Genomic DNA, 25,381 nt, shown 5'->3' with positions numbered 1-25,381 from the left:
TGCTGGACTGGAGCAGCTCAAATGCAGAAACATTTTCTTGTTCTTTGTGTGGATAATGTTAGCCTGTATTAATGTACCCTATGTTTTGGTAGCAGAAAATGTAAATAGTTCTACTAAGAGATTGCTTTTGGATGTTTGTTGAAGTTTCTGAAGTGTAAATAGTTCTATTAAGAGTTTGCTTTTGGATGTAAGTTTGTGAAAATTGTAATTGTGTATAGTAATATTCATACTAGAATTATGATGTTAACCTGTTAATGTTAATGAATCATAGTATGGCAATGCTAAGGAGTCCTTAGATTCGATGTGGTTGCATAAGGAGTTTACTGATTTATTGATGTGGTTGCATCAAGAGTTTGATTCAAAAAAGGTTTGATGCAACTAAAACTACTGTAGTCATCTTAGACCCATTTAGAAAGGACATTCTATCTTGACCATCCTCTACTCCTTTACTAGGAGGTATAGCAGCCACAAAGAGCAGGTGTATTGCCATGATTATTCCAGCTACTTGTAAGCTCTTAGTGGAAAGCTGATTCAGAGCTGCATAGAGTTAAACTCTGTACCCTCACTTGAGACCTTTATATTATAGGGTAGGGAATCTGTGGGGGCTCATAGAGGCTCGCTAGTAAGGCCTTACTCAAGGTCAGAAAGTCTGAACTTGCTTTACCCATCAGGACTGGATGATTTGGACAAAGGCATGGTGACCAAGTATTTTGAAGGGTCTACACTTATTGATACTTTATACTTCCACCTTCAAATGGAGAGGTCTTTTGCCCCTCACTTTGCTAAAAGGCCCATTATGAATAAAGTTGGGATGATTGGGTATTGACCCAGGGCCCTCCCAAAGCTATCCTATGTCTCTGTCTTTCTCTTCATCTAAGCAAGTAAAAGTCCTTGCTGAGGAAGCCTGATGACCTCTCCTGAAAGTTGTCCCCTGGTCTCCACAGGGGACACCTACACTAATGCACAGAGTAATGAGGAGAATAAATAAAATTAAGTTTAAAATTTTAAAATAAATAATGGTTCTTCTGTAAAGTCAGAGATTGCCTTTGTGGATACTCTCCACCGACATCCTGTGTTCATATCATGTATTCAAGAAGGAATAAATGAAAAATAAAATTCAAAGTAACAATTACTTTATTTTGTAATGGCAGTTCATGTTGAATGTGTCTATGTTATATGGTCTAAGTGTATGTTTGTGGGTATGTTTCCATGTGTATGAACACACCTGTGTGTGTATGGAGGACCAAGGCAGACAGCAGGAGTCCTCAGTCAGTCTCCACCTTACTCACTGAGGCCAGGGAGCTCCATGGAATGCAATGCAGAGCTCGATGTCTAGTCTGGCCAGCCAGTTCGCCTGTAAGATCATCCGATGTAGTTTCCTCATAAGAAGACATCACAGCTGGGTATGATGGCATACATCTTTAATCCCAGCACTTGGGAGTCAGAGGCAGGTGGACCTCTGTGTATGTGAGGCCAGCCTGGTCTGTATAGTGAGGCTCTATCAGGAGAAATAAAAAAGACATCATGTGAGGCAGGCTGACAGGACAATAGGATACATTGTCACACTGAAGATAGACACTGGACTGGTGTATAGCCACAGTGATAACACACAAAGCTTGATGAGGACCACAGTAGCAAGCACAAATCCATAAAGCACTCTGCCATCACCTCACAGGAGTACAAGGCTGCCATCACCTCACAGGAGGACAGGACTATCACCTCACAGGAAAGTACTGCCATCTCCTCACAGGAAAGTAAGCCATTTCCTCACAGGAGGAAAGGACTGCCATCACCTCATAGGACAGGACTGCCATCTCCTCACAGGACAGGACTGTCCTCTCCTCACAGGAGGACAGGACTGTCATCTCCTCACAGGAAGACAGGACTGCCATCTCCTCACAGGAGGACAGGACTGTCATCTCCTCACAGGAGGACAGGACTGCCATCACCTTACAGGACAGGACTGCCATCTCCTCACAGGAAAGTAAGCCATCTCCTCACAGGAGGACAGGACTGTCCTCTCCTCACAGGAGGACAGGACTGCCATCTCCTCACAGGACAGGACTGTCCTCTCCTCACAGGAGGACAGGACTGCCATCACCTTACAGGACAGGACTGCCATCTCCTCACAGGAAAGTAAGCCATCTCCTCACAGGACAGGACTGCCATCTCCTCACAGGAGGATCAGACTGCCATCTCCTCACAGGAGGATCAGACTGCCATCTCCTCACAGGACAGGACTGCCATCTCCTCACAGGACAGGACTGCCATCTCCTCACAGGAGGATCAGACTGCCATCTCCTCACAGGAGGATCAGACTGCCATCTCCTCACAGGACAGGACTGTCATCTCCTCACAGGAGGACAGGACTGCCATCTCCTCACAGGAGGATCAGACTGCCATCTCCTCACAGGAGGATCAGACTGCCATCTCCTCACAGGACAGGACTGTCATCTCCTCACAGGAGGATCAGACTGCCATCTCCTCACAGGAGGATCAGACTGTCATCTCCTCACAGGACAGGACTGCCATCTCCTCACAGGACAGGACTGTCATCTCCTCACAGGACAGGACTGCCATCTCCTCACAGGAGGACAGGACTGTCATCTCCTCACAGGACAGGACTGCCATCTCCTCACAGGAGGACAGGACTGCCATCTCCTCACAGGAGGACAGGACTGCCATCTCCTCACAGGAGGATCAGACTGCCATCTCCTCACAGGAGGACAGGACTGCCATCTCCTCACAGGACAGGACTGCCATCTCCTCACAGGACAGGACTGCCATCTCCTCACAGGACAGGACTGTCATCTCCTCACAGGAGGATCAGACTGTCATCTCCTCACAGGAGGATCAGACTGCCATCTCCTCACAGGAGGATCAGACTGTCATCTCCTCACAGGACAGGACTGTCATCTCCTCACAGGACAGGACTGTCATCTCCTCACAGGAGGACAGGACTGCCATCTCCTCACAGGACAGGACTGTCATCTCCTCACAGGAGGACAGGACTGTCATCTCCTCACAGGACAGGACTGCCATCTCCTCACAGGAGGACAGGACTGCCATCTCCTCACAGGAGGACAGGACTGCCATCTCCTCACAGGACAGGACTGCCATCTTCTCACAGGAGGACAGGACTGCCATCTCCTCACAGGACAGGACTGCCATCTCCTCACAGGAGGACAGGACTGTCATCTCCTCACAGGAGGACAGGACTGTCATCTCCTCACAGGAGGACAGGACTGTCATCTCCTCACAGGAGGACAGGACTGCCATCTCCTCACAGGACAGGACTGCCATCTCCTCACAGGAGGATCAGACTGCCATCTCCTCACAGGACAGGACTGCCGTCTTCTCACAGGACAGGACTGTCATCTCCTCACAGGACAGGACTGCCATCTCCTCACAGGACAGGACTGTCCTCTCCTCACTGGAGGACAGGAGTTGCCTGTCTCTCACTCTGGTGTGCTCATCAACCCCTGTATCTCCTTAATTGGACAGTCATGCAGGGTGTGGTGGCGCACACCTTTAGTCTCAGCACTCAAGAGGCAGAGGCAGGCTGATCTCTGTGAGTTTGAGGCCAGCCTGGTTTACAGAGCGAGTTCTAGGACAGCTAGGGCTACACAGAGAAACCCTGTTTATAAAAACAAACAAACGAGATGTACACTCAGGTTAAGAGTGTCTGAGACTGGAATTATGTGGCTGCTGCTGGCTTCTAGGTCATGCTGTCACACCACATCCTGGTCCTGCTAATCCAGTCATGGGTTTGGGGCAAGGCTCGTGTAGTGTGGATCAGATGACAGACTCTTATCGGTCATGGGATGCTTCATTTTCAGTGACAAAGGGACATATTCCTTCATCAGGATTTTTTTTTTACTCCAATTTACTGCTGAAGAAAGGTTTAAAATATTTCACACAAAACCATAAAGTTTTTCTGTTAGTTCCCCAGTTACCTTCTTCACAGCTGTCGCCTCTCTCTGTGCTGGTGAAAGTACGTAGGCCCAAATACCATGAACACTTAGTAATGCTTTCTTCTCGATGCTCAGATGAAATAACATTGTTAAAGGAAGCCTAATCTGTTTAACTTGTCAGCATCTAATTACTAAAGCACAGAAATTTATTGTTGGGACAATTTGACTATTTTGCTAAAGGTGACATCAGGTAATATAAAAAGATAATTGAATGTTGCTTTTTATGTTAATGTCTGACACTAAAGAGAAATGAATCTCATTGGATTCAGAACAGTTCTTGTGATACATCACACACAGAGACTCTCGCTCCTCCTGGGATCCAGGGTATGTGTGATCCATCCTTCCCCTTTCCATCTGAGAGTCTTCAACAAGAGGGTTGCCGGCAACTCTCCACTGATAGCCTTCCTTTGCTGCTCCTGCACAAGTCATCAACCACATCTCTTTGTTTGCGCTACTGTGAAGAAAATATTTTTATTTATATCGCGTGATGTGATGCTAAAAATTTTTTTTAAAGAATTTAACAAAACCAAAGTCCTACTTCCTCCCTCCTGAAATCAAAACAAACCAATGTGCTGTGTGTCATGTTATTCTCGGCTTTATTATTTTTGGAACCATACAAGACTTCTGTCAGACATGTTGAATGTTAAAAGGAAAGAGACCCCTGGCAAATGGGGAAAGCCAGTTACAGAAAATGTGCTGTTGGAGCTAGGGAAACACAAGGAGGGCCTGGGAGAAGTCAGTCCCCCACCCTCACACACACCCAACACACAGACAGTAGAATCACTGTCTTTATTCTCTCGTTTATACGGAAGACAGAGCTCAGAATGACAGATGTCAGTAAACCGTCTTTACTTGCCGCATCACAAAGGAAGGTGGGAAGCTTTGCTTCTGATGAAGAGATTGCATGACAGGGTTGACTATTTTGCACTTTAAATATTACTAATATTAATTCACTGAACTTTCAGGAGCATATCTCTGTGTACTGTTTGGTAAAAGCACACTTACATTTAAATACCAATTAAAGGATTTAATTTGATCTACTTAAACACAAAGAAGGTTGGGAAAATGATACTTCAATTTTGAATCAACTAAATTCTGCAAAGCTAAAAGGGGATCTTGTGGTGATATTGTGTTCCCAAAAATATTGTATACCCTAATAAACTTCTCTGGGGTCAGAGAACAAAACAGCCACTAGACATAGAGGCCAGAAAATAGTGGCATACACACCTTTAATCCTAGCATTCCAGAGGCAGAGATGTGCCTGGATCTCTGTGAGTTCAAAGCCACACTGGAAACAGCCAGGCGTGGTAACAAGAGCCTTTCATCCCAGGAAGTGATGGCAGGAAGTAGAAAGGTATTGAAGGAGTGAGGATGAGGAACTGGGCCTGGTTAAGCTTTTAGGCTTTTGAGCAGCAGTTCAGCTGAGATCCATTCAGATATGATGACACAGAGGCTTCCAATCTGAGGAAATAGGATCGGCTGAGGAATTGGCAAGGTGAGGTAGCTGTGGCTTGTTCTGCTTCTCTAATCTTCCAGCATTCACCCCAATAACTGGCTTCAGGTTTGATTTTATTTAATAAGACCACTTAGAAATTCATCTACAGGATCTGAAGGATCACATGAGGAAGCAAACCTGAATTTCCAATGTCATTTAACCAGCCCTCCCAGGTGTCCTACTGTGTGAGACTGTGCCAAGCACCAGAGATGTACACAGGAGAAGACAGGCTGTGATTGGCATAGGAAATGTCCCCAAAGGCACATTTGGACACTTGGCTCCAGCAGGTATTGCAGTTTGGGATGATTGTGGAGGCTTTAGCAAGTGGGACCAATTGCCCTAAAACAGTCAGTAGAGGCAATTCTGACAGCTCTACCTATGTTGGTTCCAGCTTGTGTTGTTAATTGTTCTTGCTCTTTTGTGGGGCACACCACCCAGCTCCCAAATAAATCACACATGGAGAAATACTATTACTTATAAATACCTGGTCCTAGCTTGGCTTGCTTCTTGCCAACTTTCCTTAACTTAAATTATCCCATCTATCTTGGGCCTCAGGGTTTACATCTTTCTCTATTCCTGTATAACTTTTCTTTCTTTCTTACTCCATGTCTGGCTATGTAGTTGGGTGGCTGGGTGGCTGGCCCCTAGTGTCCTTTTCTCCTTCTCCCAGATTTGTCCTTCTATTTCTTTTCTTTGCCTGCCAGCCCTGCCTACCCTTTCTCCTGCCTTACCACTGGCTGTTCAGTTCTTTATTAGACCATCAGGTGTTTTAACAGGCTCAGTAACACAAATTCACAGAGTTAAACAAATGCAACATAAACAAAGGTAACACACCTTAAAATAATATTCCCCAGCATTCCCTTCCTTTTTTTTCTAAAGAAAAATGAAAGGTTTTAACTTTAACATAGTAAGACTGTATACAATAAGAACAATTATCAAGTAAAGAATACATTCACAATGTACTGAATTCCAATTCATTTGTGTCTGGTAAATTTAAAGAAAACACTCTATATTCTATCCTATGTTAGTAAATCCAAAAATTTATACTTAATTTACTTATATCATATCTAAGGAAAACTGCAACTGTTACTATCTAGTCTTCAACTCCATCAAAGGCCCCAGAGGATATAATATTATTTAAGTAAACAAAAAGTGCATTACAAACATCTTTCAAAAACTCTAGAAATGATAGAGACATCTAACTGCCTGGACAGTCACTCAAAGTTTCTCTGCAACATTGGGGCATCCATCTTCAGCCTACAGGCCCTACATATCTGAAAGACTTTTCAATGAAGCAGGAAATTTGAAAGACTGTCCTGCCTATGTTGGCAAAGTTTGTCAGTTGCTTTCCTTTATGTTCTGCAGAATGTCTGGCAGTTTCTTCTGTGACATAGGAACCTGAAAGACCACCCTGCCTTGTTGTGGCAAAGTTCAGCAGTCACTTTCCTGTGGGTCCTGCATGTCCAGTTTATACAACATACTCTCAAGCAGTTCAGACAAGAGCAGCTTCTTGCCCAAATGGCTAGCCTTGCCACATTAAAAGCAAACTTCATAAGGAATTTCTCCAATGCCCATCATCTCTGGAGGAAATTGGTACAGCCAGGGGCAGATATGTCTTATTGTCATGAAAAGCTCTAAGTTAACAAAACAGTTCAAAAGTCATTTTCTGTGGGTCTTTCAAAGATTTGGAGACCATTTATTGCTGTGGGATGTCCTTCTGTATGCTGTGAATGTGTATTGCTCTCATTGTTAATAGTAAAGCTGATTGGCTGGTAGTCAGACAGGAAGTATGGGCAGGACAACCATACTAAGGAGGGGAAGAGAGTGGCAGAGTCAGGCAGATGCCAGCTAGCCACTGAGGAAGCAAGACATGTAAAAAATGAGGTAACAAGCCACAAACCATGTGGCAAAACATAGATAGGAAATATGGGTTAATTTAAATGTAAGATCTAGCTAGTAATAAGCCTGAGCCATCGGCCAAACATTTATAATTAATATAAGCCTCTGAGTGATTATTTGGAAATAGCTGTGGAATGAAGTGGGACAGAGAAATGCCTCTGTTTACAATCTATCTAAAATATATCTCTATAATGATCTGGAAAGCATACCTAACATATCTACAAATTTGATTGTTATGAATGTCTAACCACTAACCTATGTTTCCTGATTATTCTATATAGTTTATAGTAATAGATTTCAAAAACTAGAACTTCACCCTACATTTCCAAATGACCTGCATAGGCACAATACCTCAAACAAAATAGAAACATACATACAATATGTTGTAATGAAAATAACCTTACATTTTTATCAATATACAAAAATCCTTTAAACAAGAGTAGAAACATATATACAGTATAACAAAAATAACTTTAAATTTGTATCAATATGCCATATTTCCCTATATGATAACAAACATCCATAACCCACCAAATAACCAAAAGCCACCCAGACTCTCCAACTCTTGGGAATGTGGGCATAGTTTTCTCTAGACTGCTTCCTGATATCTATGAGCAAAGGCATCTTTTTTTAGAGGTCCCTGAGAAAATTTGAGATAATGGCCAAGTCCTGGACTTTAGATTGCTAAGCTATACCTGGATCCTCCATGCATGGCTCTCAGCTGGCTCTGCCCATTTCTGGGCTAGTTAAAGCCAAGCCTAAAACCCATGGCCTGGTCAGAGGTACTTGACCAAGAACTGCATTCAGCCTTCCTAGAGTTCGAGGATACTGATGTTTGTGCTGTAGCAGGCGTTTTTATTTAGTTTTTTGTTCCTACTTAACATTACTAGCTGTTCAAGGGCTCGTCAGCAGGCAGAAACTCTTAAAGGAGCTTTATACTTTTTTTTCTCAGCTTTCTTAAGCTCTGTATGGAAATTTGGCCCCACATTGGACACTAAAATATTTTTTATTGTTTTTGCTCTTTTGGGGGGCCTACCACCCAGCTCCCAAATAAATCACACATGGAGAAATACTATTACTTATAAATACCTGGTCCTAGGTTGGTTTGTTTCTTGCCAACTTTTCTTAACTTAAATTATGCCATGTATCTTGGGCTTCAGGGTTTCTGGCTTTCTCTATTCTGGTGTAACTTTTCTTTCCCTCTTACTCCATGTCTGGCTGTGTAGCTGGATGGCTGGGTGGGTGGCTGGCCCCTAGTGTCCTCCTCTCCTTCTCTGGCTTCCCCTTCTTTCTTCTCCCAGATTTGTCCTTCTATTTCTTCTCTCAGCCTGCCAGCCCCACCTATCCTTTCTCCTGTCCCACCATTGGCTATTCAACTATTTATTAGACCATCAGGTGTTTCAGACAGGCAAAGTAACACAGCTTCACAGAATTAAACAAATGCAACATAAACATAAAAAGTAAAACAATATTCTTCAACAAACCTGCATTCTGTTTTCTGTCCATACCATGCAAACAAGCTGCTGCCTCGAGTTCCCACTACTTTGGATGAAACAGCTCCCTCCACCATGCCTTAGGCAGGAAAGACTTCTTTTGGTTCAAAGTTTCAGTGAAGTTGCAGTCTGGTATGGCAGGGAAGGCATGATGGAGAGCTGCTCCAACCAAAGTAGTGAAAATGTTCGGTATTTTGGTTCATTTTGATGAGAAAAGTCACTTACACAGACGTGATTTTTAGCTTTAAAGAACTTCCCATTTTGGAGAGACAAAGTATCAATTAAAATATGAAGTGGTAAAAGAAAATAAATGAAAATAAAAATAACAAACTGTACTGCAATGTGGTAAACACAGTAACAAAGGAAGCCTTCATGGGAAGAATTTTAGGATGTCTTCATGAAGTTTTCTCACCAGACAGAATGGTAAAAGCAAGATTCAGAGTATGTGGGGGAGAGGCTGGAAGAGTCATCCGATGTGTCATGAATGGCCCAGGGGAGGGGAAAGCCTGAACAGAGCTGGAGGTAGTAGAAGGTGGCAGAAGCAGGAGTCTGTCCCGCTCAGGCACCATGTAAGAAAGAAACTAAAAGCACTTTCATGGTGGATATTTGAAAAGACTTAAGAGCACAGGCAGAAATTAGGTCAGTTAGAATGCTTATCTAATATGCATCTATCTTTGGTAAAGTGTAAATGTCACATGTTGTAGCATACTTCCCTGTAATCCTAGAACTTGGAAGGTAGAGGCAGCATGGGTTACATATGATGAGAGTGTCCAAAACCATCAACAGAGGGAAGCTAATACCCACTAGCCTGAGGTATTAGCATTTCAGAATATTAAAACAAAGGCCTGTGCTAGAGTCAGGGAAGAGAGTGGTTATCTCATGAGCACTAAGAAATTCGAGAAAACAGATGTGTAAAACCACATGCTTGACATTAGATTTTAAATATTTTTATACAGTTGTAAGCTATTTTAAGACAGCCACTCACCATGGTCAAGTTAAGGTTTCTCAATGAAGATGGTACACACTCCTGCTCATGGATGTTCAGTTTTTCACTTTACTATTATATTCAAGAAATTACATTATAAATAAAATACAAATTTATTATAAAATAGTCCTTGTTTTAGATTATTTGGGCCACTAAGGGCTGGTGTAAATTAAAAGAAGGCCAGGCTCAGCTACTATGATATTTGAGTAAGAAATGTCTCCCACGAGCTTGGGTATTTGAACTCCTGGTCCCCATTTTGGTGACATTATTTTGGGAGGTCTAGGAGGTGCAGCCTTGCTGTAGGAAGTACACTATGGAGGTGGTCCTTGGGAGTTCTGTCTCTGCTTTGTGTTTGCAGTTTGAAGATGTGAGCTCTCAGCTTCCTGCTGCAATGTCTGCCACTTGCTGCCATGGATTCCACCATAATGGACTCTAATCCCTCTGCAACCATAAGCCCAAATAAACTCTTTTTTCTCTTTTTACTTTTATTGATTCTTTGTGGATTTCACTTCATGCATTCCTATCCCACTTATCCCCCTGTCCCCTTGCATCCACTCTCCTCCCCTGCAACCTTATCCGCCCCCAAATAAAAACCAAATTTAAAAGAAAAACCAAACAACTCTTTATAAGTTGCCTTAGTTATGGGTGTTTTATCACAGCAACATAAAGCTAACTAGAAGAACTCTAGTGACCAGTAGGTCACATGTACTGACTGTGACTTTGCCTTATACTTTTTCATCTTACCATGGGGTTCTGGGAGAGATGAGTGGTAATGAAACATGCCTTTATTTCCAGCACTCAAGAGGCAGAGGCAGGCAGATCTCTGAGTTCGAGGCCAGCCTCGTCTACAGAGTGAGTTTCAGGACGGCCAGGGCTACACAGAGAAATGTTGTCTCAAAAAAACAAAACAAAGACAAACAGAAACTGTGAAGTTCTGGGTTAGAACCCACTGTAAACAGTGCTTAGATTTGAGAAATATCTGATGCTAAAAGCTTCCTTGTGGAAATTAGCTTTTTTCATTGTCATTATTTGTATTAGGAACAACTACTAACTAACCAGAAGTCATGTGACTTGTAGGCAGAGTTCTCCTGTCCCGGCAGCTGCTCCCAAAGAACTAACACAGAGACTCAATATTAATTATAAATGCTTGGCCAATAGCTCGGGCTTTTTTACTAGCTAACTCTTACATTTAAATTAGCCCATATTTCTTTTTTTTTTTTTCTTTTTTTGTTTTTTTTTCTTTTTTTGTTTTTTTGGTTTTTCGAGACAGGGTTTCTCTGCGTAGCTTTGCGCTTTTCCTGGAACTCACTTGGTAGTCCAGGCTGGCCTCGAACTCACAGAGATCCACCTGCCTCTGCCTCCCGAGTGCTGGGATTAAAGGCGTGCGCCACCACCACCCGGCCCCCATATTTCTTATCTATGCTTTGCCACATGACTTGGTACCTTTCCTCAGTACAGCATACCCATCTTGCTTCTCTCCTCCTCTGCTGGCAACTCGGCCTTCTTCCTCTCAGCATTCTCAGTTTGGCTCTCCCACCTAACCTTATCCTGTCCAGCTATTGACCAGTCAGCTTCTTTATTAAACCAATCACAGTTACATATATTCACACAGTGTAAAGGAATATTCCACAGTGGCTCGTTGTATTTGGGCCCAAGCCTCAGAATACCTGAGTGTTGACACTGAGCACAGATGTCAGTCACCAGCTGCTGACAATGTGGCTTGGTAGATGAGGCCTGGCAGCTGCTGTCCCCATCCCCATTGCTTCTCTGTGTATTTCCTTGTCAGTGCTTCACAAGTCTTGGAGAGTAATTTATTAACCATCAATAAAAAGTACTAGCCATGGGCACACGCCTTTAATCCCAGCACTCATCAAACAGAGGCAGGTGGGTCTCTGTGAGTTTGAGGCCAGCCTGATCTACACTGTGAGTTCCATGCCATCCAGGCCCACATAGTGAGACCCTGTTTAAAATAATAATAATAATAATAATAATAATAATAATAATAATAATAATAATGTATCAGCTGTTGGTATTGTAAACTGGGTCAAGAGCCTGTGGCTGGGAGAGCACATGTGTTAGTGAGGAAGTTGCTGCTGTTGTTTTGCTAACTGGACACAATATACATGTGGAATTGCTTTCTTTGCTTTTGTTTTTGTTTTGTTTTATTTTGTTTTTCAAGACAAGGTTTCTCTGTGTAGCTTTGCGCCTTTCCTGGGACTCACTCTGTAGCCCAGGCTGGCCTTGAACTCACAAAAATCCACCTGGCTCTGCCTCCCAAGTGCTGGGATTAGAGGCATGCACCACCACCGCCCAGCTTGTCAAAATTGCCTTCTAAATAATTGTATTTAGCTCCAAAGATTAGTGTTGCTACCAACTCTGCTCAGAGAACCTTCTTTTCACAGGGGATGGCAGTTACTACTGAGACTCAGAACTGGTCAAGTATTGAGAATAAGTGATTACTAAGTGCTCGTCTACAAATGGCACATCTATATCACCGCTTCAAGACTTGGGGACATGGAAGAAAGGGGTGGGGAAATGCTGTGGGATGTTCTGTATGTACTGTGGGAGCCCGTTCTTGGGTTCCTTGTGGCTTTACCCAGCAGGTCCACATAGAAGATGATTAGGACCATGGGCCTGAGTGCAGGTGTCTGAGATGGTCTGCACTTGGCTGTGCTGGGGGATGGTCTGTATGTCAAATTGCTCTGATTGGTCAATAAATAAAACCTGATTGGCCGTGGCTAGGCAAGAAGTATAGGTGGGACTAACAGAGAGGAGAAATAAAAGAACAAGAAGGCAGAAGGAGTCACTGCCAACCGCCACCCTGACAAGCAGCATGAAAAAATGCCAGTAAGCCATGAGCCACGTGGCAGGGTATAGATTTGTAGAAATGGATTAATTTAAGCTATAAGAACAGTTAGCAAGAAGCCTGCCACGGCCATACAGTTTGTAAGCAATATAAGTCTCTGTGTTTGCTTGGTTGGGTCTGAGCATCTGTGGGACTGGCAGGTGACAAAGATTTGTCCTGACTGTGGGCCAGGCAGGAAAACTCTAGCTACAGGGAAAGTCTAAACATTTGAGACTTGGCCTGTTGACACTCTGCCCACATCAGGAAGGAGTTCATGCCCACCCTCGTGATCTATAGGTAGTTTATATTTGCTGGGGGAGGGAGAGAAGTTTTCTTTAGTAGTGCAGCCACTAGTATAATGTCGGTGCTCCTATAAGTGACCTCTCACCCATGCCCTTGTAAGCAACCCTAATGAAATCCACAGAGTCACAAAGGAGAGAGAGAGAGAGAGAGAGAGAGAGAGAGAGAGAGAGAGAGAGAGAGAACACAAAAGTAGAAGAGAGACTAGTTGGGGAGAGAAAGGGGATCTACAGGAGTAGAAGGGACAGAAGAAAGGGTAATGGAGTAAGTATGATCAAACTACATCATATACACTGATGAAAACTTCATAATTAAATCCATGGTCATGTATAATTAATATATATGAATAAAAACATTAAAAAGCGTTATCTATGAGTGCAGGATGGAAAGGTGGTGAATGAGTACAATACTCGTGTCCTCTCAGCTCCCAGAACACCACATCTTAACACTGAATTTAATCTCTGTGCTACTTAGTTTTAATTCTCAGGTTGATTCACTATAGAGCCACATGGAAAGAGTCCCAATGAGGAACTGTCAAGATCAGCTTGGCCTGTGGGTATGTCTGTGGGGGATGGATTATCCTGATCACACTGAAGTTAGAAGTCCCACCCACTGTGGTGATGCTATCCCCTAGGCAGATCCTGAACTAGATTAAGAGTGAAGACTGAGAAATGGTAGTGCATTTTTTTTTTGGTTTCCAGTACTCTGGAGCCAGCTCTGTTTCTGTGAGTGTGAGACCAGCCTGGTCTACATAGAGCGTCCTAGACCTTCTGGAGCAATATAGTAAGACCTTGTCTCCAAACACAGTAACAACAAATCTGGAGTGAGCCACACAAGCATTCATGCATTCATTCTCTCTGCTCTTGACTGTGGGTGTAAGTAGCTGCTTCATGGTGCTAATGCCTTGACTTCCCTGAAGTGGTGGACTGTAACTTGGAATTAGGAGGTGAAATAAGCCCTCTCTTCCTTCAGTTGCTTTTGTTAAAATATCTTAACATAGCAAGTTAAAAAAAAAAAAAAAACTATGACGAAAATTGGACCAGAGAAGTGGGATCATGGCCGTGGCTTTTAAACTTGGGAACTGTTTTCTGGGAGGAATATAGAAACAATGCTTAATGGGTCATTCTAGTGGGAGCTTGGAAGACAGCAATGTGGAGAGAAATAGACACTGAGATCTAGCACAAGTGTTCAGAGGAGAACAAGGCCTCTAGTAGGAACGGGGGCGGGGCCATTCTTGTGATATTTCAGCCAAGAACATGGCTCTATGCTGCCCGTATCCCCAGAACTTGAATGAACTTGAACTGAAAGATGAATGCCTGGTTTGTCTGGCAGAGGAAGTTTTAAGACAGGATAGTATCCAGGCTGTCATTGATAAAGAGATCAGCATCATTGTAGTGAAACCTGTGCTGCACTGAGACAAGAGGAGAGAGGTCCTGACCACCCCACCAAAGCTCCATCTTAGAACAGTGCAAGAAAGCCTAAGCTGAAGGAGCTCCCTGCTCCTCAAAATCAGCTGCTTGTGAAAGTGTTCTCTCAGGGTCAGCAGCAGAAGTTAATACCACGGTAGCCTATGGGAACCAGGCTACATCTTCATCTGATGGCAGAAGCAGGCAATGCCATAAAAATTGTCCACATGGTCTTGAAGGCATGAAAGATGCAAGATTGAGGGGGGTCACAGAGTACAGCTTAGGACAGACATTGTGTGGCTTGGTTTAAATCCCTATGGAGAGGCCTTAAGGGGGCATTATTTGAAGCTGTAAAGGTGAAACATAAGTTGCAGTTGGAGACAACAGAATATTGAAGATCTTAAAACTCACAGACATCAAACAAGGAAAGCAGCAAGTTTGGAGTGGAGCTGGCCTGGCCTATGGGAGAATTTGTGTGTGCTTTAGGTAGCAGATTTAGAGTTAGGACTGCCTTTTCCAAGCCTTTTGGAGCCCAGCCAATTACATCACATGCCCTAGATACTGGACATGGAACATCATTGTGTTTACCTTGCTTGATTTTGGTTTTGCTGTGATTGCTTTATGTCAAGTAAAGCAACTCTTCTGGAACAAGAAAGCTTTTTCTGTGTCCTTATACGTTGAAATTGTGTCACTTATTTTTTATTTTATAGGTCCTTGTACCATTAAAATATTTATTTTTATTTATGTGCATTATGTGTCTGAGTAGCTGCAGGTTCCCTCAGAGGCCAGAAGAGGGAGCCAGGCAAACACCCTCGAGCTGGAGTTGCGTGTGGTTGTGGACCACCCAAGATGGATGTTGGGAACCAAACTCTGGTCCCTTGTAAGAGCAGCAAGGCTCTTAACACTGAGCTATCTCTCCAGGCTCTAAGATTTTATAAGTTTAAGGTGCTAGAATTTTTAAAGACTATGGGACTTTTAAAGTTGGACTGTATTTTACAATATGAGATAAACATGAAACTTCAGGGATGGGAGAGTGGAAGCGGTTTATGGATTAAAGTAACATTTGTGTGACACACTGACAAGGTGTAGAGTTGTGATGGTTAGTTTTAATTATTAATTTGATACTATCTTCAATCACCTTAAAGAGTCTCAATGAGGGATGGTCTAGATCAGGTGGCCTGTGGGAGACTGTCTTACTAATTAAAGTGAGAAGACCCATTCTATGTAGGTGGACCATTCCCTAAGCAGAAGATCCTGTGCTGTATTAAGATTAGAGAGGCTGGAGGGATGGCTCAGTGGTTAAGAGCACTGACTGCTCTTCCAGAGGGCCTGGGTTTAGTTCCCAGCAACCACGTGGCAGTCTGTAACTGCAGTTCCAGGGCACCCGACACCTACAGTAAAAACACAAATGCACATTTTAAAAAAAGAGAGAGTAGAGAGACTGAGCGTGAGTGAGCATGTTTTCATTCACCATCTGCTCTTTATGAGAGATTAGCTGTTTCAAGTTCTCCTTGCCTTGATTTCCCTGCAATGATGATCTATAACATGAAATTGTGAGCTAAAAGAAATCCCTTCTCCTCTAAGTTCTTTTTGTTGAGGGACTTTATCACAGTTATGGGTAAGGAAATGAAAACACAAAAGTTAAACAGAGAGCTCCTCTTCTAGTGTTCATATGAGTCCATGAATTCACAATTCCCCAAGAACAATGTTGTTCCTAACTTCTGAGGCCTCTTTACATCCTGTAAACATACAACCGCCACTATGGATTTGAGACAGCCGCATCCACTCCATCTTTGGCGGAGCTTCGAATGAGCTCTGCAGACCAAAAGAAATACAGGCACAGCTGGTGTCAGCTTGGTCACCAGTGATGTGCCACTTAGTCAAAGGGACACCTTTGAAAAACACCTTGAAAAACACAAGAAAACCACAAAAAAATGTGCTGGGCCTGGTGGAACAAGTCTGTTATCCTTGTGCTTAGGAGACTGAGGTAGGGGAATAGAAATTTCAAGGCCAGCTTGAACCATATGGTGAGTTCCAGGCCAGCCTGAGACCAGGAGACTCGCTCTCTCTCTCCCTCTCTCTCTCTCTTTTTAAGATTTATTTATTATGTATACAGTGTTCTGTCTGCATGTATCCCTGCAGATGAGAAGCGGGCACAAGATCTCATTACAGATGGTTGTGAGCCACAATGTGGTTGCTGGGATTTGAACTCAGGACCTCTGGAAGAACAGCCAGTGCTTCTAACCTCTGAGCCATCTCTCCAGCCCGAGACTCTGTCTCAAAAACAAACAATACAAAAATCTCACCAGCACAATCCTGTGTCAGTCTAAGTATTTTATGGTTATTATGTCTGCTAATGCAACTGATCCCCAACTCCTGCCTAGCAACCTTAGCTCTTCTTTTTCCATTCTCCATCTTCTGAAAGGTTGACTCAGCACTGGTCTACACCTGAATGATAGGGTTCAACTAGCCTCAGCATGACCTGGAGAAACAGGTATCCATATAGCAGTCCTCTAGGAAGTCTTCAGGAAGATGGTGGGAAAGTGAGCATACATCAGAAGAATTACTCTGTGCCTCTGTTTATGCCAATGATCTATGTGCAAGACCAAAGAAAATTCAGATCTGAAGGGAATTTCTGTACACAAAATTATACATATGCTTGAGGGCTGAAGGTAGTGGTGTATGCTTGTAACCCTTCGTCTCGGGAGCAATGCCATCCTTAGCTACATGGATTTTGAAGCCAGCATAGGATACCTGAAACCCTGCCTCAAACACACACACACACACACACACACACACACACACACACACACACACACACACCAGGACAGGAGATAAAATTCATCGGTTGTGAGCACTTGCTACTCTCACAGAGCACGTAAGTTTGAAACCCAGCACTCATACTAGATGGATTACAATCATCTGTAACTTCAGGAGTTCTGACACTATCTGCTGGCCCCCATGAGTGTGTTCACACCCAAACACACACACCTAAAAAATAACAACAATCTCAAAACAGACAGCGAAATAGAAAACAAGGATGACTAAGGGCCAAGTGTGGTGGCACATTCCTTAATCATAGAACTAAGACAGTTGATGCAGAAAAACTACCTCAAGGTTAAGGCTAGCTTCGATTATAGAGTTTCAGGTCAGGCTGGACCACAGAGTAAGAAAGACCCTGTCTCAAAATAAATAAATAAGCAAATAAATAAACAAACAGGGGCTTGCAAAATGGCTCAGCAGATAAAAATCAGTTACTACAAAAGTTGATAACCTGAGTTTAACTGCCAGAACCCAGGGTGTAAGGACAGAATCCACTCCACAAAGATGACCTCTGACCCCCACAAATGAGCTTTGGCATTTGCACCCTCACACACACACAGGGAGATTTAAAATACAACAAAAAATACAGAAGCTTGACTTTCTGTAGAAAAATGCAGATGGCAATAAAATTAAATCAAAATGAAAGGGTTAATGAAAAGTAAACCAGCTGTCCAATAGGTCCAGTTGAAATGTAATTGGCTGGGAGAGTGGATCAGTAGGAGAGTCAGCAAGGGCAGGCTCTGAGTTCACCTCCAGCATAAAAACCAAACTAAAAAAATTTACTAACCTTTAAAGTGAGAAATAAATCCTCCCTTCCAACAGTATGTCTGCTCAGCGAGTAACTGAACATATAGTTAGAGGGGGGCCCGGGACAGGAGTCCAGCTCTTCACCCACACACCAGCATCCACGTCTTTGAGACAGACATAGCAGTAATCCTTTGTATGCCCTCAAATGTTCGAGGAAACTGAAAAGGATGCTCAGCACAGTGTTTGGCACACAGTGAAGTTTCCATACATAATGTTACTATATATAAACTCGTGATTATATGTCAGCTGCCAAGGCAAAGCTCCTGGGCAAAGTCCAGGCTTACTTGCAGGGCACACTGTAGACTGCAGCCTGTCAGCTGCTGCCTGTACTCACTAATGGTTTTTACTTCATTCACGTTAAGCTCTACATGTCAATCATTTCTCAACAGCTCACAAAGAGTTTAATTACAAAAATTAATAATTTAAATGCTACACATTTTCATAAATTTGCTCCATTCATAAATACTCAAGTTTCACTCCCAGTGAAACTTGACCTTTTGCGGTTTATTTTCGGGTTATTACAAGTGTCAGCCACCACACTCTATTGACTTTTTTTTTAATACGAAGAAAAACAAATTTTTTGAGACAGGTTTTTTTTTTTTTGTATAGTCCTGGCTGTCCTGGAACTCACTCTGTGGACCAGGCTGGCTTCAAACTCACAGAGATCTGACTGCCTCTGCCTCCCAAGTGCTGGGGTTAAAGGCGTATACCACCACTGCCCAGCTACCAACTGATTTTTAAACATTATTTATTTGGGAGAGAACCCAGGTTCAATTCCCAGCACCCACATGGTGATTCACACGATGTCTGTAACTCCAGTTCCAGGGAGCTGACACCTTTTTCTGACCTCTTCAGGTACCAGGAATGTGCGTGGTGCACAGATACTCTTAAGTTTAAAAAATAAGTACTAAAAAAATTTAGGAAGTGTGTGTATGTGTGCCCATGCCATGGTGAGCATGTGGAAGAGACAGGACAACCTCACAGGGTCCAATTTCTCTTCCACCACCAGAGAGCCATGGGTCAGACTCGGATCATCAGGCTGAACGGCAGGTGCCTTCAGGCACCGAGCCATCTCCACTGTCCACCTCTGCCTTTTTGTTCATCCCCATATTATAACAGCTGAGGATGAGGAGGCCAAGACCACTGTTCAAGGAAGCCACACAATGGTTTAAGTTTTCCCTTACATCTCTTACCTCTTCCATTTTCCATGCCTGCCCCCACACACCAGCACGGATTTAAGGAAGGGTCTGTAAGATAAATTTATTTAGCATCAAATCTCATTTGGTAGGAATCTCTCCAACAGGAAATGAGCTCATGTCTCTTAGAATGAAGCATGTCATTAACTTCATCTTCTTTTCTGGAGGCTTCTGTTCCCGCCTTTGTCATTTCCAAGTCTTTAATTCTTGTTGTGTAGTCAATTAAGTAAAATCATGTTATTTTATGTTTTGAAGAAGGCCTAAAGCTGAAGGTAAAAACTGTATCAATACAAGCCTGTTTTTAACTCTCCAGTGATTTATCCTCTTTCTTAACAAGTAAATACTGAGCTTATTCAAAATTCTCTGAACATTTCCCATTTGTCTGTCTCTTATTTTCTGTGTTTCTCTTCTTCTTCATTATCTTTCCACTCCTTCATTTTAAACAAAATCTACTAATTTGATATTTGGAATTTAATAGAAAGATCAGTCATTTTTTATTAATTTTTAAAGTTAGCACACACAATGTTGCGTTTCACTGTGGCATTTCATACATACATTCCCATACTATTATTGGTCAGTGTTCTCCCCAGACTATCCTTTATCTTATTGTTCCAGTATCTAGAAAATGTTGTTCAGCGAAAAAGAAAATCCTTTCTCGTTGCCCACTAGCGGTACTTTGGTACTTTCTAGTTTCTCTTTACTCCAACACGAGACTCAGATGATTAGAAACACACTTAAAACAATTTCCATATGTTCTTCAAAAACAATCCAAGTAATGTAATTTCAGGGGATTTTTAAAAGGTCTCACCTATCCTGAGAATTTGAGAAACAAAAGGACATCATAAATTTAAGTCTATTATCAGAATCAGGGTATTTTAACAGTGGAAACAAACTCAGAAAGCTATTCAGCCTAGTTTTAGTTTTACCCGAGTAGAAAATCTGTATTATCAAGACAAGGAGATATACCTACCTCTACATCTATGCACTCACACACACACACTTTTTTTTTTATAGACTAGTTAATTTTGCCTAATCAAATGAACTGCTACAGGTTCTAACTAATTGTAAAGACAAAACGAGTTGTTTTTACAAGTTGGCTCCTTTGATTTCCCTCAATACCTATTTTAAAGGAAACCTTTATGTTGAACACAATAATTTTATTGCCTTGTTGAAGACGACTGCGTATTTTTAAACTGCACCTCGACGCCATCGCCCCAGTCCGCGATCTCAAACAAGTTAGCGTTCTCTTTCTGGGGTCCCCAGCTCGAAGGGCAGGGGCCGTCCGGGGTAGGGCCTCGCCTGCACCATCTTGACCCGGGAAGGGCGGGACCAACGACGTCCAGCATTCTCTGCGCCTCCGCCAATCACAGGGACCGGCCGGCTGCGGAAGCCGGGCCTCAGGCCGCCCGGGACGGTCGCGGGGAGCGCAGGTCCTTTAAGCCCGCGTTCCCCGGACCGCGACATCCGGGCACCGCGGGCGGCGTCCTCGGCCGTTGCCCGGCGGTCCGCGAGGCTGGGAACGGGACAGGAGGGGCCTCGGGACCCAGGCTGTCCCGAAGCAGCTCAAGGACGCCTCGGCCGGGGTGCGAACGAGGGTCGCGGGCGCTTCCCCGCGGGGCAGCGCCGCGCGCGCCCGCCCAACTTCCTGCGCGCGCTCTGGGGCGAGGCTACGAGGAGCCAGCCAACCAGCGTAGGGCATCCCGGGCCCGCCCCCGAGTTCTGAAGTGGGCGGGGACCGGGGGCGTGGCGTGGGGGGGAACCTGCTAGCGTTGGTCGGGGGCGGAGCCGGTGGTGCGGTGAGGACGTGCTGTCTCTGTCCCTGGCTTGGCAAACTAGGGACTCGCGCGGAGTTCGTAGGCGAGGCCAGTAACCTGCCACGGTCAAAAATTTGGAAAGTTTGCACGCACTGGTGGAATATGGCCGTCTCGCGTTCTGGTGTTTTGAAAGTGGTTGCGTATTTTAAATGCGATATTTATTAAAATTGAAAGTTGGTCACCCTAATGTTTAAATACAGGAGTTGGGAGAAAGGAGCTCGGCACATTTTAAAACCAAACCCATTTCTATGAAATACTCTTCCAGGAAAGAAAAGATCAAGATTCTGTATCAACACTCGGATGCACTGAGTTAATTTGTGGGCGGCACCGGGGGGGGGTGGATTAAAGGTTATTTCCAGAATTCGCGGTGAGGTAATGGTAAACAGCTCCTACCCCGAAATCTCATTTCCCCTCCCCAAATCAGAGCGCTGGGACCCCCTACCTATCTCACTGCAGGTCTTGGGATTCCGGGTATTTTTGAAGAAAAGGAAAATAAGTGCGGCCCGGCTTTGCTGGCGGCTCTCTCGAAGGTCTGGTCCACGCGCAATGCGCCCTCCTGCTTCCAGACCACCTGTCCTGAAATCCAAGCAATTTCACGTGGAGGCTGGAAATGTCTTTTAACCGGAGCTCAGCACCTGTCTTCAGACCTCCCACGTTTCGCATCTCAGCCATGGCCTCTTTCCTGCCCGGTCATCAACCCTTCCGCGCCAACTCATCCAGCCCCAGAATCCGTTTCGTCCGCACGTCTGCTCGTGGCTCCCGCGGCTCCGGTGCGCGCCCCTGGCGTTTCCACCCGGATCCCCGCAGTTACCTGCCCACTGCGCGCGGCCTGCGCCTTTACCCCTTCCTCACCGCCACAATGGACTAAATGAATGCGTTCGTTTTCATCCGATCGCTTCCCTCTCGTTTTAAATCTTTTAAAGAAATCCCTGTGGCCCTCAGGATAAAGTCCCTTCTCTTAAAATTAGCTTTACAAACTGCACCTAATGCTCTATCTACTGGGTGTTTTAGCCGAGGTTTGGTACTAATCTTCCTCCTATTGCAGCCAACCTGAAATTGCTTTCCGTTTCGGTACGACGCTCCTGCTTCTGCTGTCCCTCACTGTCTCCTGGTCTAGAGTGGTGGCTTCCTTCTCTCACCCCAAATGAAGACTAGGGATTTCCAACGCAGCCCTGCCCTTAGCCCCTCAGTACTGCAGGGTCCGGACCTCCCCTCTGGCTGCTTTATCCAACTCCAGCCCATCGCAGCTGCCTGCTCACCATTGTTACCAGTTTCTAGGATGATCTTGGCAGAGTTTGGTCAGAGGATAATAACCCTATTAGCATACACACTAATGGGCACGGGAAACCAGCAAACCAGTAGCCTTAGACATTGTGGGTCGTCAATATATTTATATATTGCTGTATTTTTCTTTTTGGAGTGCTCGATTACAAGTTCATAAGAAATTTTATATAACATGATACAAGTTTTAAAACAAATTATATCGAAATTGTAAATCTCTTAGCAACGATGTGTGTGGCTCATAAAATAAATTTCCAGGCTGAAGCTTGATGGTCCATGCCGATGTGGAGAAATGCTCATTTTAAGCTCGGATTGAAAGTTTAAAATTCAGCTGAAACTTATGTTCCAGTAATGACTCAGGGAAGGAATGGAAGAGAAGCGTCGAACTGCGAGTTCTAATTCCTTGTTTGTGATTGCTTGGTGCAACAACTACCAATATGTTAAGAAATTGCCTTAGCATTGCATTTAAAAAAATGTTCAGGTACCCTTTAAAATTCCCCCTTAGTATGAAATGTCAGTGTAGCAAGTTGAAGCTCTCATTTTTCTGTGCTCTGTCTCAGGTAGCCATGCTGATATACCTGCCTGCAGCATTGTAGTATTTTTAAATATAGCCCTTTCCAGTAAAGCTAAACAAGAATTCTTTGTTGAGCAATGGAATATTTATAAGCAGTGATTCTCAACCTGTGGGTCACGACCCCCGGACCAAACGACCTTTTCAACAGGGGTCGCCTAAGACCATCGGGAAACACAGATGTTTACATTATGACTCACAACAGTAGCAAAGTTAGTTATGAAGTAGCAACGAAAATAATTTATCGTTGGGGGTCGCTACAGCATGAGGAACTGTATTAAAGGGTCTCAGTGTTAGAAAGGTTGAGAAAGGTAAGAGAATAAGACATTAGCACTGCTGATTGTTCCTTGGCCCCCAAATGACTTTCTCTTAGCAGTTCAACTAACTTGTTGACTTTGTTACACTTAAGTGCAAAGAATAGACTTTTTAGTTTGAAAATACAGGTGAAAAAGAAGGGAGAGTATTTGTTATAAAAAAAATATTAAGTGCAGGAGACATGAGATACAAAAGTCAAGTGGTAATGTAATTTACTCTTGGAAAAAGTACAAAGAAGTGAATGTTTCCATGCTCACAAGCTATTACAGCTTTAAGATCGTCTATGGCCTCACTTATTTAAATGTTATGGTTAAAAGCAACATTTAAAGCAGAACTATACATTATGATTATTTACTACTTCAACAGAAAAAATTCAAGTGTGTATCTTATCTTGTCATACAGAACATTCTAAATGATTGCTATAAACAGATGATACAAGCAAAATGATGCCTAAAAATGGCTTCTCGGGCTGGAGAGATGGTTCAGTGGTTAAGAGCACTGACTGCTGTTCCAGAAGACCCTGGTTCAATTCCCAGCACCCACACAGTAACTGAAACTATCTGGGGTTTGAGGTAGCCAGCTCCGTTCGTGTTCTTTATCCTGGTTACTTTTCCTTTTACTGTGAAAAACCCCTTGACCAAAAGCAGCCTGGGCAGGAGAGAGAGAGAGAGAGAGAGAGAGAGAGAGAGAGAGAGAGAGAGAGAGAGAGAGAGAGAACGTCCCACAGACATGTCCACAGGTCAGTCTGGTGGAAGCAGTTCCTCAAGTGAAGTTTCCATTTCCAGGTGACTCTAGTTTGTGTGAAATCGACATAAATAATAACAGTCTTCATCTTTATGCCTTCTGGATTGTCTCACAGTACTAAGTTGACAATCCAATGAGGGTAATGAACACTGTACACCTCAGCATCTGGATAAATATCAGCCACTGGCACTCTACACATCCCACTTTGGACTTAGGGACATTTGCATTTCACAGGAGCAATGAAAGCAATGAACATATAAATATACGTGTGTCATATTACTCACCAAACAGTGGTGTTTTAGTCTACAGAAGATCGTGTGTAATTCAGTGGTGGTCTGTATCGCATAGCAGTGTGGTAGCATTCTTAACCTGTGTAAGCATACTCTATGATACTCACATAAGGACAAAATCACTCAACAATGAATATCAGAATGCTGCTGTCACAGAGGGACACATGACTGGCCATTTATACTACCTAGGAGCAAAGTAGAAAGTATTATAAGGAAATAAATGAATTACCTTTTCCCCAACTCAGATTCTCCAAGGTCTTGATACAGAGTTGTGCTCCCTCATAGATGATAACTGATGCTAGAGGAATTGGTACTCTACCCCCTAAATCATTTCAGTAAGTGTTCAGAGAACTCTGAGAGTCTTGATTTTGTGGTGCTCTTAGTATTCTGCAAGAGCAAGAGCATGATTGTATGTGAGCAGGAGACTAGCACAATTGTAAGGGAGACAAATGTCAGCGAAGTCTAACTCGTCCAGTGTTCACCATCGGAGGTTAGGAAGGCAAGATGGGCTCACTGACAGTGTCCACTGGCTGCCCCTGACCTGTGCTGCACACAGGGAGAGGAGCAGAGCAGCTGTGAAGGCAGTACCTCTGCTCTCCTTAACCCTGCACCAAGGTGGAAATCTTTAGCCAGCAGCTAATCATCCAAGTGCTGCCCTGGGCTCGGTATATATGTATATGTATATGTATATGTACACACTATATATACACTATATACACAGTGAAGTAAACATTTATTATCTTCTTAGGGTTTTGGGGTTTTTTTTTTTTTTTGGTTTTTTTTTTTTTTTTTTTTTTTTTTTTAGGTCTTTCTACACAGCTCTGGCTGTCCTGGAACTCACTGTGTTGACAAAGCCTGCCTTAAATTCACAGAGATATGCCTGCCTCTGCCTCCTGAGTGCTGGGATTAAAGGTGTGGCATGCCACTACACTACGCTAAGATGTATTTTCTAAAGAAAGCAAAATAGAGTTGTGAAAAAGAAAACCAAGCAACAGCAGCAGCAAGCCCGAGCACATCTGGAACTTTGATTCTCCTCCTCCTCCTCCTCCTCCTCCTCCTCCTCCTCCTCCTCCTTCTTCTTCTTCTTCTTTTTGGTTTTTTTTTCAAGACAGGGCTTCTCTGTGTAGCTTTGCACCTTTCCTA

At 43.6% G+C, this 25,381-nt stretch overlaps 1 long non-coding RNA gene across 1 annotated transcript; it reads right to left on the bottom strand.

Annotated features, from left to right (window-relative positions):
* Positions 1-19,194: 19,194 nt before the first annotated feature.
* Positions 19,195-22,388, bottom strand: LOC114699447. Its single transcript, XR_003735532.2, has 2 exons — positions 20,423-22,388; positions 19,195-19,489 (listed from the first exon to the last, which is right to left on the bottom strand). It is a non-coding gene; the product is annotated as an uncharacterized LOC114699447 (long non-coding RNA).
* Positions 22,389-25,381: the final 2,993 nt, after the last annotated feature.

This window comes from Peromyscus leucopus, chromosome 2 (assembly GCF_004664715.2).
Source record: "Peromyscus leucopus breed LL Stock chromosome 2, UCI_PerLeu_2.1, whole genome shotgun sequence".
Taxonomy (NCBI): domain Eukaryota; kingdom Metazoa; phylum Chordata; class Mammalia; order Rodentia; family Cricetidae; genus Peromyscus; species Peromyscus leucopus.
The sequence above is the reverse complement of the archived record's forward strand: the minus strand, read 5'-3'. Positions and strand labels throughout refer to the sequence as shown.